Genomic DNA, 16,221 nt, shown 5'->3' on the forward strand with positions numbered 1-16,221 from the left:
GTCTTCTATCTAATAACAATTACTATTCAATCAATTCCACACTCTATATTATTCAATTCCAATAGACCTAATTTACTTATCTAGAAAATTTTAAACATATATATTAGCACAGAACACACAGGGCCATAGTGTACCTTGTATCTTAAGCACTATTCTAAACATTTCAAACACACACAATTATGACTTCAACCTGTTGAGGTAGCAACTCCTACTATTCCCATCTTAAGGATGAGAAAATTAAGGCATAAACACTAGACAAAGTTATAAAGTTAGTAAGTGGTAAGTTTGGAAAACTAACTCCACAGAGTAGTTGCCAGCAGAATTGCAAAATCCTTTTATTTTGTGGGAGAGTGTATACTTCTTGAAGGCAGGGATACTTTATATTTTGGTTACTTCTTTATACCACTCCAGATTCTTGTACAATATGTTTTTTACAGATTAAGTGGAGCTAATGATTACTGGAAGAATAAATGAAGATCAGATTTCCAAAATATTAGATTAGTCTACTACCAGTCCTTCTCTTGTTTAATTGTTTGCTTATTTTCTGAATATAAAATAATAAGAGACTATTTTGGGCTATACAAATAATAAAGACAATCCAATTTAAAGAGAAAACAATAATGATACCCCCTATTTAGTCTCATCTATAACAGTTACTCAGAGAAACTTCCAAATTTCAGTGGCTTAACACAAGCCAAGATGATTTCTAACTCAAAGTCAAAGTGGGTGTTGCTGATTAGTGAAGTCACATCTACTATATTGGTGATAACTGGTCTCATGTCCCTGCCTAGATTCAAGATGAAAGAGGAGCACAGATCTTTGTTGGACAGCTGTACATCTGCACAGTTTCTTAAGACTGAGATCTTACTGCATATTTTATTACTGTTGTATCATCAGCAGAGACTTACTCTTCTGAAGATATGTCTACATGAACCATAGCATCCATGTACTTTTTAGTACAGAGCAGCAAACATTTTTTTAAAGTACCTATGGTGTGCTTAGTACTATACTCAGCACTGTGAGGAATATGTAATACACAGGATATGGACTCTTAATGAATACTATTACAATGTCATCAATGAGTGAAATAGTAAATAGTTAGACTAAGATGAATGCAATCAATTCCACACTCTATAATCAGCGCAAAATTCTCCAAGTAAGTTACTAAGGAAGGCATCTGGCAGAACTTGAAACATGAATAGACCATAGGTAGGCTATAGAAAGGGGAAAGAAATTTCAACATATAGAGGATAGAGAAAAATTATGCATCATAGTTTAGCTCTTTCAAAAATCACCACTGTTAATCATAAGCCAAATATTTTATGAGATTTTCACATGTAACACTTTTTATAAATGACAGAAGGCTTTTAGCCAACTGGTGATAAAACTGAACTAATTAAAATTTACAAGATCTCTCAGTGTTCCAAACACCGTACTTTACTCTTCTGCTTTGAAAAAGATTGGTATAATTGGCACAATTTCATCATTTTATCCCATGAGTATAAAGAAATGCCTTTCTAAGAATGTTTTTCTGCAGCACAGTATTTATTTCAGCTGTTTTTTTTTATTTTTTGTATCCATTTAGTTTAACATTTGGAACGAACTTGATGTTATCAAAGAAAACTAGCACAAATCACAACTGTCGACTTGTATAATTTTAAGCTTTAGCAGACTAAGATGGATGACTTCATCATTGAATAAATCATTACTAATCATAATTTGTGTTTGTACTTGGACTGTGCAGTTGAGACTGGCGGCACTACAGCCTGCCCAGAACTAATTGCTATAAATGTGCCAGATGTAAAAATCTGGACACATTTGTGATAAAGCCGAATAGTGCAAATTTGGTATGAAGATAGAAGTGCATGATTTAAGGGTGTAATCTATATTTCTGACATTACAGGTCAAAGATATATAGTAAGTATAGAGAGCCTTTATTAATATTGTAAAAGGTTATTTCCCTTTGCGCTAAAAGTCATTTTTTTCCTTTTATGTCTTGATCCTAATAGATCTTGGCTTGGCTGTAAATTTCTATGCTCCCGCAAAGGACATTGTCTGTAGAAAAACAAGAAACTGAAGTTTAATTTAGAACACTGTTTTTCTTATTTTGGACATTAACAGAGACACCTGCCTTGTTACACACAAAAGTGCATAAAATAGAATGTCTCTATTTGTTAAAAGTCCTAAGATTATTAAGACAGAATTAATATGTTAGCAGGAAAAAAAATGCTTTGGAACTTTCTGATTTACTTAGAATTAAGCTTCCTATCCCCACATTAAATAATAAGCAAACATTACTTAGAGGTTATGGGTATCAGTATTTCCACTTTCTATGCATTGTTATGGTAATAAAGCCTTTTAGTCAAGGAAAATATGAAGCCATAAAACTTAATGCTCTATTTGAGGAACAAATACAGCAAATTATAAGCAACCAGGTTGTACAAAACTGCGACAAATAAAATTTTAAAGTATAATAATACGCTATAAGCATTTATATAACTGATACTATCCATTTAAGTGTCAGTCTTTCTAAAGATAATTACCAAAAAAATCTGGATTCCCAAAATAATTGTCATGTTGATTACTTAGAAGGATAGGCTTCAAATAAATTTGTGATGAAGGATTTTTAATAGAATTCTGGTATAAAATATATTTTCTATTCCATTTCAGTTAATGCAATAGAGAATCTGTTGCATGCTTCAAAGTAACTGTGTGTGTGTGTGTGTGTGTGTGTATTTAGTTAATTTTGCAAGGCAAATATATATTTACTATTAAGTATTTTTGACTAAATATTACAGAAGTTTTACAGACCTTTAAGCATTTTCCTCATAATGTTTTCCAAATTAAAATCAATACGTTTTGAAATCTACTAAATCACTAAATTCACATACATATGAGCTTTTAAATATAGTCTATAAAATTTATTCCAATAAGTGCTTTCCAGCGTGCATTTTCATCAAACCATCAAAAACTGAAAGCAACAAGTCATCAACCATATATTTATATTTTAAGTGAATTAAGTGATGTGTAATAAATAATTATTGATATAATCTCTTTATTAAAACTATTTTCTTGACCTACTTACAATCTCTTTGGTAATTTGAGTAATATTAATAATTAACATTTAATTATATTATTTCTATTTTTGATGAAAATAATATTAATAACCCAATTCACTTGAGTATCATTGCACATTTTAAGTATATATGATATATTTATAATATGCTTTCATATCTAATATGCTTGTTTCCCCATTTATTCTTTTTAAAAATACATTTTCTCTTTCCATCTATTCACACATATTATTTTGGATGCCTTGCAGTTAATAATGAGATACATTTGTGTGTTATTGGTTTACTTAATAACTTTTCAGCACTGCTACACGAAAACCTCTTTACAGTGGGAGAAAATTTAGAATAACTTAAATAAATGTACAGTGAGTAATTCTAAACCTCCAGAGGATTCTATAGGGTCTGTAGTATTCTGTATACATCCTTATTGATTGCATGACTGCATGAATGCAATGCAATAGCATAGCATAGACATGAAACTGAGTGCCTGCCTTATCCCTTTTGTACTTCGCTGATATGTAACCATGCCCATAGCAATTGCTAAAATGGTAGGCCTGACATGTTTTTACATCTTGCTTCACTGGCAAGCACTGATTGGCTCAGAGATAGGCACCTGTGAACCTTATAGTCTAAATATTGAGTTAATTGATTTTCACTTAAAATAAGAAAACTAGTGTCTGTATTTAGGCAGTGTTATCTATTGAGATGGGATAAGATTCAGGGCCTTGAGAACTCACTTTGGTTTCCTGTCCCTGCATTAGTTTGCTAAGGCAATGTTGGAGAAGAAACTATTCATAAGCAGATTAAATTTTTATTCTGGGATCAGACCTTCACACACAGAGAATGAACGTATACACCCACACACACAAGCAAAAAAAACGGAGTATGTAGTCTTTATAACTGAGCACTGGGAAAATGCTGCAACTGTTAAATTTTATATTTAAGTTTCAACCTCCAGGATGTGTATTTTCCTTTCTGTTTGTTTCTTTGTTTAGGATGTCTGAAGGACTGAATTTTTGCATCCTTCAATCACTATTCTTTTACTATAAGCTATTTTCAATAGATTTCTTTAAGTTGCAATAAAAAAAACACCCTGATATTGTGGAAAGGGATAGAAAAGGAGCATATATTTTTTTTTTAATTAGTAAGAAACGAAACTACAGCATTCTAAGATTGCTTTTAGTTGTTAAATTTTTAAATGATTAATTTCAAAGAACAACCAACCAAAAGCACATGGTTGGAAAGGGCAGATATTGGACTTCTAAAAAATGTTTGGTGTCTGCAAGCCCATGGTCCTGGCTCCTGAAAGCAATCAAGAATTCTGGGGCACTCTCAGAAAGCATATCTGATGAGCCATGTGTGAGCCCTTTAGACAATCAATATATTTTATAGTTGTATTTTCTAGATTGAGTCCTCTAAGTGGTCAACATTCACAAGCGTATCTAAGATATGTAGTGAACTTCATAATCTAAGCAGGTAAAGATAGTAAGAACAAAGAAAGTTAGCAAAATACAAAGAGAGTGATGAGAGTGAGTGAAAATGAGACTAAAGAGTGGCCCAGACCTGAGAAGAGGAATGAGAGAATCAGAAGATAACAGAGAAACAACAGCAGAGTTTTTGTGACTTCTTTTATATGCCAAGGAGTCACTGCCATGTTTTAGAATCACTCTCCACAGTAATTGGGCTCTTGTTCACCAATTACCTTTATTCTAGATGGTTCAGTAGCCACCCTTCCCACCCGCCACACTGAAATAAGCTTAAAGGGGAGAAAAAAACTCAGTGGCCCTTTAGAATCTCCCCCTATTGCTAGAGGCTTCATTCTGTTAGGCTTTTCATCTTTTTTTTTTTTTCTAAAAATGATGTAACCAGCCCAGATTAATTATATACATTTTCTTGCTTTTTCTAGGAAAATAGTGGAGAGTCTGGTTATTAAAAAATAATACTAGAAAAATTCTGTTTTAACTATGAAATGATTGTGGTTTTCAATTAAGGCTTTCAAAAAATTTTCGATGTTGCTGTGTAAAATATATAGAATTCCCTTTATAAGAATATATTCTAGGGCACGGTGGCTGATGCCTGTAATCCCAGCACTTTGGGAAGCCAAGGCAGGCGGATCATCTGAGGTCAGGAGTTCTAGACCACTTTGGCCAACATGGCAAAATCCCGACTCCACAAAAAACACAAAAATTAGCCAGGCATGGTGATGGATGCCTGTGATCCCAGCTACTCTGGAGGCTGAGGCAGGAGAATCGCTTGAACCAGAGATGTGGAGGTTGCAGTGAGCCAAGATCACACAGCTGCACTCCAGTCTGGGCAACAGAGCAAGACTCCATCAAAAAAAAAAAAAATAGAATGTTTTTATGTAAGATTAGTATAATTTTTTTTTTTTTTTTTTGAGACAGTGTCTTTGCTTTGTTGCCCAGGATGGAGTGCAGTGGCGCTTTCTCGGCTCACTGCAGCCTCCACCTCCTGGGTTCAAGCAATTCTCCTGCCTCAGCCTCCCGAGTAGCTGGGACCACAAGCGCCCGCGGCCATGCCCGGCTAATATTTTTAAAATTTATTTTTGTGTTTTTGTATTTTTAGTAGAGATGGAGTTTCACCATGTTGGCCAGGGTGGTCTTGATCTCCTGACCTTGTGATCTTCCTGCTTCGGCCTCCCAAAGTGCTGGGATTACAGGCATGAGCCATGGCGCCCAGCCAGTAAAATCTTCTTACACTGAGCTCTCTTGTACTATTTTCATTAGAAAGAGCCTATGACCAAAGATCCACCAAATTAAATGAAAATAAACTGAAAACCTAAACAAAGTGTATGCAGTGTCCTATTCTGTCTCTTCAGAAAAAGGAATCTTTCTGGGTTTTGGTTTCTTTATCACATCTTCTAAATTCTCCCTGTACACACGTCCTTTCCTAAGACAATCCTGTACCCATTTTACTGGGCAGAGATCAGTGTGCTAATTGTGTGCCAAGTCACACGTTACTAGTTTGCAAGGCTAAGAAAGTTTCACGCATGGTTGGCATGTTAGAGTCTGTTTTCTCTTTCCAGGCAGTCTGAGTGATACAGATGGCCAGTACGTTTTCTTACATGAGAAGAGACCAAGCCAGATTGGGCACTTCAGTCTCTGTGTCTTCTGTAAAATGAGGCAAATCAATTACCTAATAGGGTTCTCTGAAGATTGAATAGGAATATATAAGTAAATGAAGTACTTACCAAGTAAAAATAAATATTCAATTGATGCTTACTTAGTAGGCATTCAATTAATGGTGGCTCTTGTCATTTTAATATTGTACATTGACACGTATTATCTGGGCCAATAAAGCACAACTGAGACAAATACAGAAAGACATTTAGTTAGCAATATCTGAGTCAAATCACAAATTAACCTTAATCTACTTCCAGGTATCTTCAATATCTAGTTAATCATTTGGTTCTTCAATTGTCTTCAAGCTCTGAGATTTCAGATTTTCAGCTTCTGGTGGAAGAATGAATGAACTTTTGCTCCCACATAATGCTGCCTCCTTAATGCTGGTCAAAGCCTGTCACTTTATTGCGTGTTTCAGCCCCCAAGTCAGAATGCTTTACTTTCTTCCGGGACCTAGCCTGGAAGCTACCAGAGGCTACCAGAAATTTCCAGTAGTTCTCCATTATTATACCTATAGAGACCTCTACCTTCAAGATCTCATATTAAAGGGACTTGTTTCTTCCATTTAAAGTACTTATTTAATTTTCTGTTGCTGAGAGGTAGAAATGATAAAGAGAAATAAATATAGTGAATCTGAGATGTGCTAAGATATCCTAAGGTGACATTAACACAGTAAGACCAGTTCTCTATCAATCTATCATTATGACATTACATCACTCATTAGTTATTAACCTGAAGAGACATACTTTTAAATCTTAAAGATCACAGTAGAGGAATAGACGCTATTTTGATGTCATTACTTTTTTAAAAATTTCTGGCCCGTCTTTTGATTCTCATTTATAATGGACCTAGATTACAATAGCTAAGGTTAATGAGACAATTAACTTTATACACGATACGAATCACAAAGATTGTTTTACTGTAATTAACCATAGTGACTTCTAGCAGAGTTCTTTGTATGCGTGAATATATTTTTTTTCGGGAGTACTCAAGGCTTAAGGGAATTATTCTGAAAGTTTCAAAAGCATATCAAAAAGCCAGACATAGAAATATTTAATTAAATTTTGCTATGGGAGATGAAAGGAGGAGGAATCATGTGAAATGCAAGACTGTGGTAGTCAGCAGTATATCAGTTTCCGAATAGATGGGTATGGGCATTCACATGAGAGCTTTGAGTGTTTATCTAGAGCCTCCATTTGACCTTTCCTTAAGTCTGGTTTTCAAATGTGCTTGTTTTCTGACTGATGTATTCAAAATGCTTCTTTTCTGCTGACAGTGCCCAATTTTGTTGTTTTATGGGGATGCTGCTCAAGAAATTTGCAAAGACATGACCAGTAGCTCGTGTACGGAAATGGATTTCAGAAATTGAAGAGCTGTAATGTTTCTTGTGTTTTCCTTCCTTAGAGTGAAGCTTGTCAGTACCTCATGCAAATGAATTTCATAATTTTAAGGACTCAGACCTTTAAAGGTACACCCACCTTCGAGATTTCACTTGCTTTGGTGGGGCTTTCTCATCTTACATATGCCTGGGACTTTAAATGACTCCTTCAGGTACTCAGGGAGGGTAACGAGCCACTTTGGCAGAGGATAAAGCAAGCAACTGCCAGCTAAATAACAAGTTTTTTTTCATCTTTAAACACATCTCTCGATGATGGTATTTTTATTGTGCTTTCTGTCAGTGTTGAGTGAAGCAGTAATTAATTTGCTTTCCTGCTATTGTATAAAATTCTCTATTTCATTTAACTTTTAAAAATCATTTCAATGCTTGCTTTTTTTTTTTTCCCCAAAATGTCACAATGACATCTCTCTGTACACTGGTGTCCTAATTAGTTTATCGCTTGACATAATTTTAATTAGCTTTATGATATTTCTGGCTGACTTTTCTTCATTGACAGTTCCACTTTGCTTCAAAGAAAATTTGGATATTTACGTTATAACCTCATTTACTTTTTAAAATCTTCCTAACATCTATCACCAAAAAAAAAGAGAAAATGCTTTCCCTTTTACTAACAGGAATCTGAAGTTACAGTCAAATGAACAATAGATTTCTCCCCTGATCAGCCCCTTTTTGACATGTGGCCCTGGACAACAGTTTAAAAGTGTCTGTGTGGAGAGGCAATCACTCAGCAATGCAGCCTCATTGCGTTCTCCATCAGAACTGGGAATTCCCAGCAATGTCTGCCGACTGAAGCGATATATGGCCTAGGGGAAGCTGAGGTTGGTTTTTGTTGATGCCGGTATATAGCCCTGTGATGGTTTCCTTATATTATTTTACACTGCTTCTCTGCAATAGTTTTTCTGTTCTTCTAAATTGGAAACATACTTCTCATTCCGTTCAGCAATTATTGAGTTTCCCTAGTGTTTTAGTGTATAGGAATTGCTTGTAAAATGGTGAACGTTTAATATATCTATAGCCTCATTCCCAAATTACCTGAAATATGTAAAGTAGTAGTTTGTGGTTTTAAATGTGTGGTAGAAAACCCTTTCCTCTCCTTTTTCAGCTCCTAAATTACAATTTGAATCAGTTATTTAAAACCAACATGTGATCTCTAGATCCCACTTTTGCCTTTAAGTACAGAGTGGTTATGGGGGAAACAGTGAAATCAGGAATATCTAGGCTGTCTCATCTGTAACTGGGATAAGTATATTAACTTTGAAAAACTAGCAGGTATGTTTTATTTATTTTTTAAGTTCCAGGTTACATGTGCGGGTTTGTTACCAAGGTAAATTTGTGTCATGGGGGTATGTTGTACAGATTATTTTGTCACCCAGGTACTAAGTCTAGTACCCATTGGTTATTTTTCCTGAACCTCTCCCTCTTTCCAGCCTCTACCCTGTGATATGCCTCAGTGTCTATTGTTCCCTTCTATGTGTCCATGTGTTCTCCTCATTTAGCTCCCACTTATAAGGGAGAACATGCAGTATTTTGTTTCTGTTCCTCCATTAGTTTGCTAAGGATAATGACCTCCACTTCAATCTATGGTCATGTAAAAGACATGATCTCATTCTTTTTTATGGCTGAATAGTATTCTGTGGTTTATATGTACCACATTTTCTTTATCCAGTCTACCCTTGATGGACATTTAAGTTTATTCCATGTCCTTGCTAATGTGAATACCGCTGCAATGAACATAATGCATTCATGTGTCTTTATGTTAGAACAATTTATATTCCTTTGGGTATATACTCAGTAATGGGATTGCTGGGTTGAATGTTATTTCTGTTTTTAGCTCTTGAGGAATTGCCATACTGTCTTCCACAATAGTTGAACTAATTTACATTCCCACCAATAGTGTATAAGTGTTTGCTTCTCTCTGCAACCTCGCTGGCATGTCATTTTTTGACTTTTTTTTTTTTTCTCACTGCAACCTCCGCCTCCTGGGTTTAAGTGATTCTCCTGCCTTAGCCTCCCAAGTAGCTGGGATTACAGGCGCCTGCCACTACACCCAGCTATTTTTTTGTATTTTCAGTAGAGACAGGGTTTCACTATGTTGGCCAGGCTGGTCTCAAACTCCTGACCTCGTGATCCACCCGCCTCAGCCTCCCAAAGTGCCAGGATCACAGACGTGAGCCACCGCGCCCGGCCTTGACTTTTTAATAATAGCTATTCTGACTCGTGTGAGGTGGTATTTCATTGTGGTTTTGATTTGCATTTCTCTAATGATCAGTGATGTCGAGCTTTTTTTTCATATTCTTATTGGCTGCGTGTATGTATTCTTTTCAAAAGTGCTTGTTTATTTACTTTGCCCACTTTTTAATGTTTTTTTTTTCATACATTTGTTTAAGTTCCTTATATATGCTGGATCTTATACCTTTGTCAGATGCATAGTTTTCAAAATTTTTCTGTTATTATGTAGGTTGTCTGTTTACCCTGTCATTAGTTTCTTTTGCTGTGCAGAAGCTTAGATCCCATTTGTCAATTTTTGCTTTTGTATAAATTGCTTTCGGCATCTTCACCATGAAATCTTTTCCTGTTCCTATGTCCAGAATGGTATTGCCTGGGTTGTTTTCCAGGGTTTTTATAGTTTTGCATTTTACATTTAAGTTTTTAATCTATCTTGAGTTAATATCTAGCAGGTTCATCTCTAACTGGGATAAGTATATTCACTTTGAAAAACTAGCAATATATTTTAAAAGAAAAAAAACCTATTATAATTTCTAATCATTCCTCTAATTTCTAAGTTGAAATTCCAAATTTTATTTGAGCCAAATGAAGAAACAGATTAAGGCATGTCATGGTACTTCTCAAACTGTTGTCATTTAAAATAAAGTTTCACATATATCTTAAAGAAAGGAGGCCATGGTATAAAGCAATGGCAATATTCCCTACAACCAAATAAATTAGAAATAACACATGTAACATTGTGTTTGGAGGAAATATGATATCCCTTTACAAAGAGTTACTAAATGATAAACTGATATTTAAGAAAGCAGAGTCTGCAATCTGCCAAATGAAACTTGATTCTCTTGTCAGGCTTACCTTTTACTAACTGTGTGATTATAGCAAAATTAAGTAATCTCTCTAAACCTCAATTTCATCATTTAAGCAAATGGTGCTAAGGTAGATGCTATGATCATGCGCATTACTGAATTATCTAAAGCATGCAAAGCATTTAGCAAAATGGCTTAACAAAGGGACCCCTTATGGATTATATTATTACATTCTTAGTAGTATTAGTATTAGGGCATCTAGCTTTGGCTAAAGTTGGATTAGTATGAGGTCTTATCAGTCTGATTGTATACCATTTGTGTGAATTATGTTTTTTGTCCATTGTATTATCAAGGGTTACCTTTTGACTTTTACTGTCATGGGGACTTTTAAAACATTTCTTGATTACTTTGATTGATTCAAGACCATGACACATGGAAGAGTTCCTATAATTGTAACAGTCATTGAACAATGCCAGTCAATCAGTCATTCTTCTCATAAACATCTTAAACCTTAAAAGAGAAAATGTGAACTTTTTCTTTCAGGGTTCTTTGAAATTCATTTGATGCCTCAAAAGCTAAGACAATTTGTCACCCCCCCCCTCACCATTTCAAACATAAAATTAATGACTTTGCCCCCAAACTGATCAGAGCAGTGTTATTTAATGTCTCAGATGAAATAAGAGGGGATAGGAATAGTTGTGGATTCTCTGTTAATAAGAGGCTTCGAAGTGGCAAAGCTCTTAATACACCGCTTTACCTTGTCAAGAATTTTAATACCTCCAGCTGGAGTCCTGATGTGCCTCCAGGTAGATCTCACGTGTTCTCACGTAATCAAAAGCACCTGGTGCCATAATGAGTGAGTGAGAGATTGGCACCCAGGAACTGCCCCCTGTGAAAATGTCCTCCAAAATCTGATTATTCCAACAGGCAGGTGCTCCCACTCCCTGATAATGACGTGAATGTCCCCAGCCTCATGCTGAAGGCAATCCTCTCCAAGGTCACTCAGCAGTACTTCTTGTTTCTCATGTGTTTGTCATTTACTGTTGCTTTTAAGCACAGGCCAATTATATCTACTTGGAATGCCAGTGTTTCTGAGGTTGCCTAACAGACTGTTAAATTTCCTTTTGCAAAGCTATGGGTGAAATATACTGTAAATTTTCTCATGTAAGTCATCTATTTGAAACCACATTTGAGTTATCTTAGTTTTGCTAACTCAAGGTGGATAATATAAGAAAAAAATACATATTATCTTGCTTCTTCCCCTTCCTCTTTTCCCCCATTTCTTAATTTTTCTTTTTTATTTGTTGAAGTTATTAATACGATTAAATGAGATATTACAAGTAATCACATTTAGTGTGCAAAATACACTGAATGAATGAATAAAATGTCCTAGAAAGCCCAAATCAAATACTTTTATATACTCTAACCCATTAATTCTCACTCTAAAGATTGTCCTCAGTTTTGCACAACACATTTTTTTTCTTTCTTTTCCTTTCCTTCTATCTTTTTGTTTGTTTGTTTTTAGATAACTGATTTTACAGTTACAAAATGGCACATGGTTATGGCAGGATGCTCAGAAAATTTCATTTCTTTGAGGACATTGGTGTATACAAAGTGGACTGTGCTTCAAGGGTTGCTAAAAAATGAGAGCTCACAGAATTCTAAAATCATCCCACTCATAAAGAAGTCCTTTGGCTTTCTTAATCTCTCCTTGACTTTAAATACAACATTCATGGGTTTATATGATTGTAGAGTAGAAAAAGCATATACTTTGTGCTATGAAAGAATTTGCGTTTGAATTTCAACCATATCTGATAGTTATTAGTTATGTAACCTTTAACATATTACTTAATCCTCCTTGAATGTTTTTTTTTTTTTCATTTAGACTATATAATCTATTCACCCCACAGGATTATGGTGATAACTTTGTATGTGTGCATGTCTACATATTTATGATTAATTCACAAGGGCAAACTGCTAGAGTTAGGGTCAGAGCCTCTAGTTGAAAGCACGTATTTATCTACTTAAGACATTTACATTCCATATGACATCCAGCTATTTCACAAAGGCAAAAAGTAGGGCTAAGAGGAAATGTGCTATTACTAGTTTTAGATCCATGTGTGTGAGTGTATATTTGCATATGTGTGCATATTTCTCTATGTCAATATAATCTAGATGCATTCACTTCTAAATACTTAGTAAAAATACAAAGAATCAGGTTAAATTTTGTTCGATGATGAAGACTGTGTATTGAAGGAATATTTCAAAAAATACACCATTGAAGGGGGAAAATTTGGAATTGCCACATTTCTATAAAAATAATTTTCACATTTCTATACAAAATTTGTGAGAAGTTTCTACATTGTTTGTGCAAGAAAGGAAGATTGTTTAACTCTTTAAGATCAACGTTGGCCGGGCGCAGTGGCTCACGCCTGTAATCCCAGCACTTTGGGAGGCTGAGACGGGCGGATCACGAGGTCAGCAGATCGAGACCATCCTGGCTAACACGGTGAAACCCCGCCTCTACTAAAAATACAAAAAATTAGCCGGGCGAGGTGGTGGGCGCCTGTAGTCCCAGTTACTCCGGAAGCTGAGGCAGGAGAATGGCATGAACCCGGAAGGCGGAGCTTGCAGTGAGCCAAGATAGCGCCACTGCACTCCAGCCTGGGGGACAGAGCGAGACTCCGTCTCAAAAAAAAAACAAAAACCAAAAAAAAAAAAAACCATAATTTCTTAGGGGAGCCAAACTACATATGGGTCTGGTTTACTTCAGTATCAGTAAAGATGCCAGATGTAGATATAGACTTTGTTTGACCTATGAAATTACTATGAAATAATGTCAGCTTGGAATTGTTGAAAGTTTGTTGGAGAATCAGCTCGAAATAGTAGACTTCAATAACATGGAAGGAAGAAAAAACAAAAACAGATCTAAAAAATAGAAGAACTTGGGAATCTAAAGGGGTATATTACAATTGGCCAACACTAAGCATGTGAGCCATCATGCAATGATTCCATGTGCACAAAACATTACATTCTATCTCAACTCAAATGCTGCTTCACAGCAATTCTCAACAAAGCCTTCCAGGAAGCCCAACCAATCTACCCCCACTATACCCCTGGATAAATCCTGTCTAGCACCATGATTCTCTACTATGTGGTCTTTCCATACAAATCATTGAATTGACAAAAGAAAGAATGGAAAGGGTATTGTGTTCGTGGGTTGTTGATCTGAGGTTTAATCCTTTCTGGCTTCCCATGGAAAATTTGCCTCAACTTTCTAAAATTTAGCTTAACTTTCTATATTTTGACCTCAGTGTTCTAAAATTTTTATAGTGCTTCTTTCTGCAAAGGTTTGTTGGAAAGATTAAATAACAGAATGTATTCAAATGTGTTCTCTAAATTCCAAATGCCAGAAGATTCTCCTGAAACATTAAAATTTACATTTCAGCTCTCAGTTTTAGAGATTCTGGTTTATTATACCTGAGATAGGGCCATAGAATCTGTGTTTTAGGAAATTACTAGTTGATTCCAATGAGCAACTTAAGAAGGCAGTACATCAACATTTCACAAATAGGTAGAAAGATTAAAGATGAGATGCTAAATATCCTGGATGACAGAATGTTGATAATCGCAGTGCCAAAAATAGAAGATACCTCAATGTGAATTTGGGCTAAAGCCCTCTAGAAAAAAAAATGCACTTTTAATTAAATTAAATAAAAACTTTGCCCAGATAAAAATGGGTCCCTCTTTGAACTTCTTACATTCCCTTGCATAATTCAAATTCCTTCAGTGCTTGAGGGGATGTGCTTGGGCATTCAGAGATGAAAGACAGAATTTCACAGGTAAAATTAATCCAATAAAAACTATATCAGTGCCAGTGGAACAGTTGTGCCAGATGTCTGTCCTAGTATCCCTGCCATACCTGCCTTGTAGTTAGCAAAAAATTAGGCCATGAAGTAAAAACATCTGCACACAGATATTGATTGGAATTCAAATTTTTTTCACTCTTGCTCAATATATCCAAGAAAACTATAGAAGAAATGGACTCTCAAGTGGTCTAGAATCACAGCCAATCAACCCCCACTATACACTTAAATTCTCATTCCCATTCCACTATTGCTAGCTGGTTATCCCTGTGCAAAGTACTTCATCTTTGAAAGTCTGAGTATATTCTTCTATAAAAAAGAGACAATAATTCTTATCTTGCAAGGTTGTTGAGAGAATCAGTGATGAAAACTATTTGTGTCTAGATGATGCCCAACTCTGTCCTTAGCATGAGTGGCTACTGAATTAATATCAGAATTTTCTTTCATTAATTTTGTTAATTTACTAAGAGCAAGGTGCCGGGCACAGTGGCTCACACCTGTAATCCCAGCACTTTGGGGGACCGAGGCAGGCAGATCACGAGGTCAGGAGTTTAAGACCAGCCTGACCAACATGGTGAAACCCCGTCTCTACTAAAAAATACAAAATGAGCCAGACGTGGTGGTGCACGCCTGTAATCCCAGCTACTCAGGAGGCTGAGGCAGGAGAATCGCTTGAACCAGGGACGCAGAGGTTGCAGTGAAATGAGATCGCGCCATTGTACTCCAGCCAGGGTGACAGAGTGAGACTCCATCTCAAAAAAAAAAAAAAAAAAAAAAAAAAAAAGGCAAAGAAAATATTTGTAATTATTACAAGGTGAAGATATTGAGTAAGGCAACACCAGGATGATTTTGGAGTTGGCTGGCTGGTTGGCCCTGGCAGGGATAATAGCCACATTTTGGTCTTACATTGGGTGATGCAGCATTTCTTCCAAAGCATGTACTCTTGAACATACAGGGTTATGAAAATGTTGAAGGTCCGTTTTGCTCATAGAAACTCAAAGGATGAGGCCAGCAGTCATCCAGAAGCTACAGCATTTTATTTTTAGGACCTGGCAGTGAAGAGAGGTTCATAGAGGTGAGAAATAAATTAAAAAGTTGTCAGGAAGTCTCTTTGTCCTCTCGGCCTGTCTGGGTAAATATATCTTTATTGGGGAGGAAGGTCTCACATTCAACTCTACCAATCTTCTAACAATATGATTCAACTCCAGAAAACTAACTTTGCCTTTAGGACCAGTCTTTACTTTTCAAGAATTATCCTTCCCTTTCAGATTCCACCTAGGACTCTGCAAGGACTGTTTGCTGACTTACACTGCGACTTCAGTAATTAGGAGCTCCCCTCAATGATGCTCATCTGTTCTCAGCAGGTCTACATTCAATGATTACTCACTTTTCTTCCTCCTGGTTCTCACTCATATCCTAGTCTGCCCAGACCTAACTAGGGACTTGAAACAGTCTTGGTCTGAAATTCGGCTGGAGTGACCATGCAGATGATGAGTATTCTGAAGACATTTTAAAGGTTGGGTTTATTTCAAGTCTGAGACAGACACTAAAGACCCTTTATTTCTAAATCCAAGCTTTTGTGTTCTAAGAGTTGAAATGGGTGATATCAGGAAAATAAATGAGATTAAGAAAAGGAAAGATCATGGAAGGTCAAAATTTTTAACAAAGGCTTCCTTTGAACCTCAACCTGGACATTTACAGATGTATATTTTT

This window comes from Pan paniscus, chromosome 18 (assembly GCF_029289425.2).
Source record: "Pan paniscus chromosome 18, NHGRI_mPanPan1-v2.0_pri, whole genome shotgun sequence".
Lineage (NCBI taxonomy): Eukaryota > Metazoa > Chordata > Mammalia > Primates > Hominidae > Pan > Pan paniscus.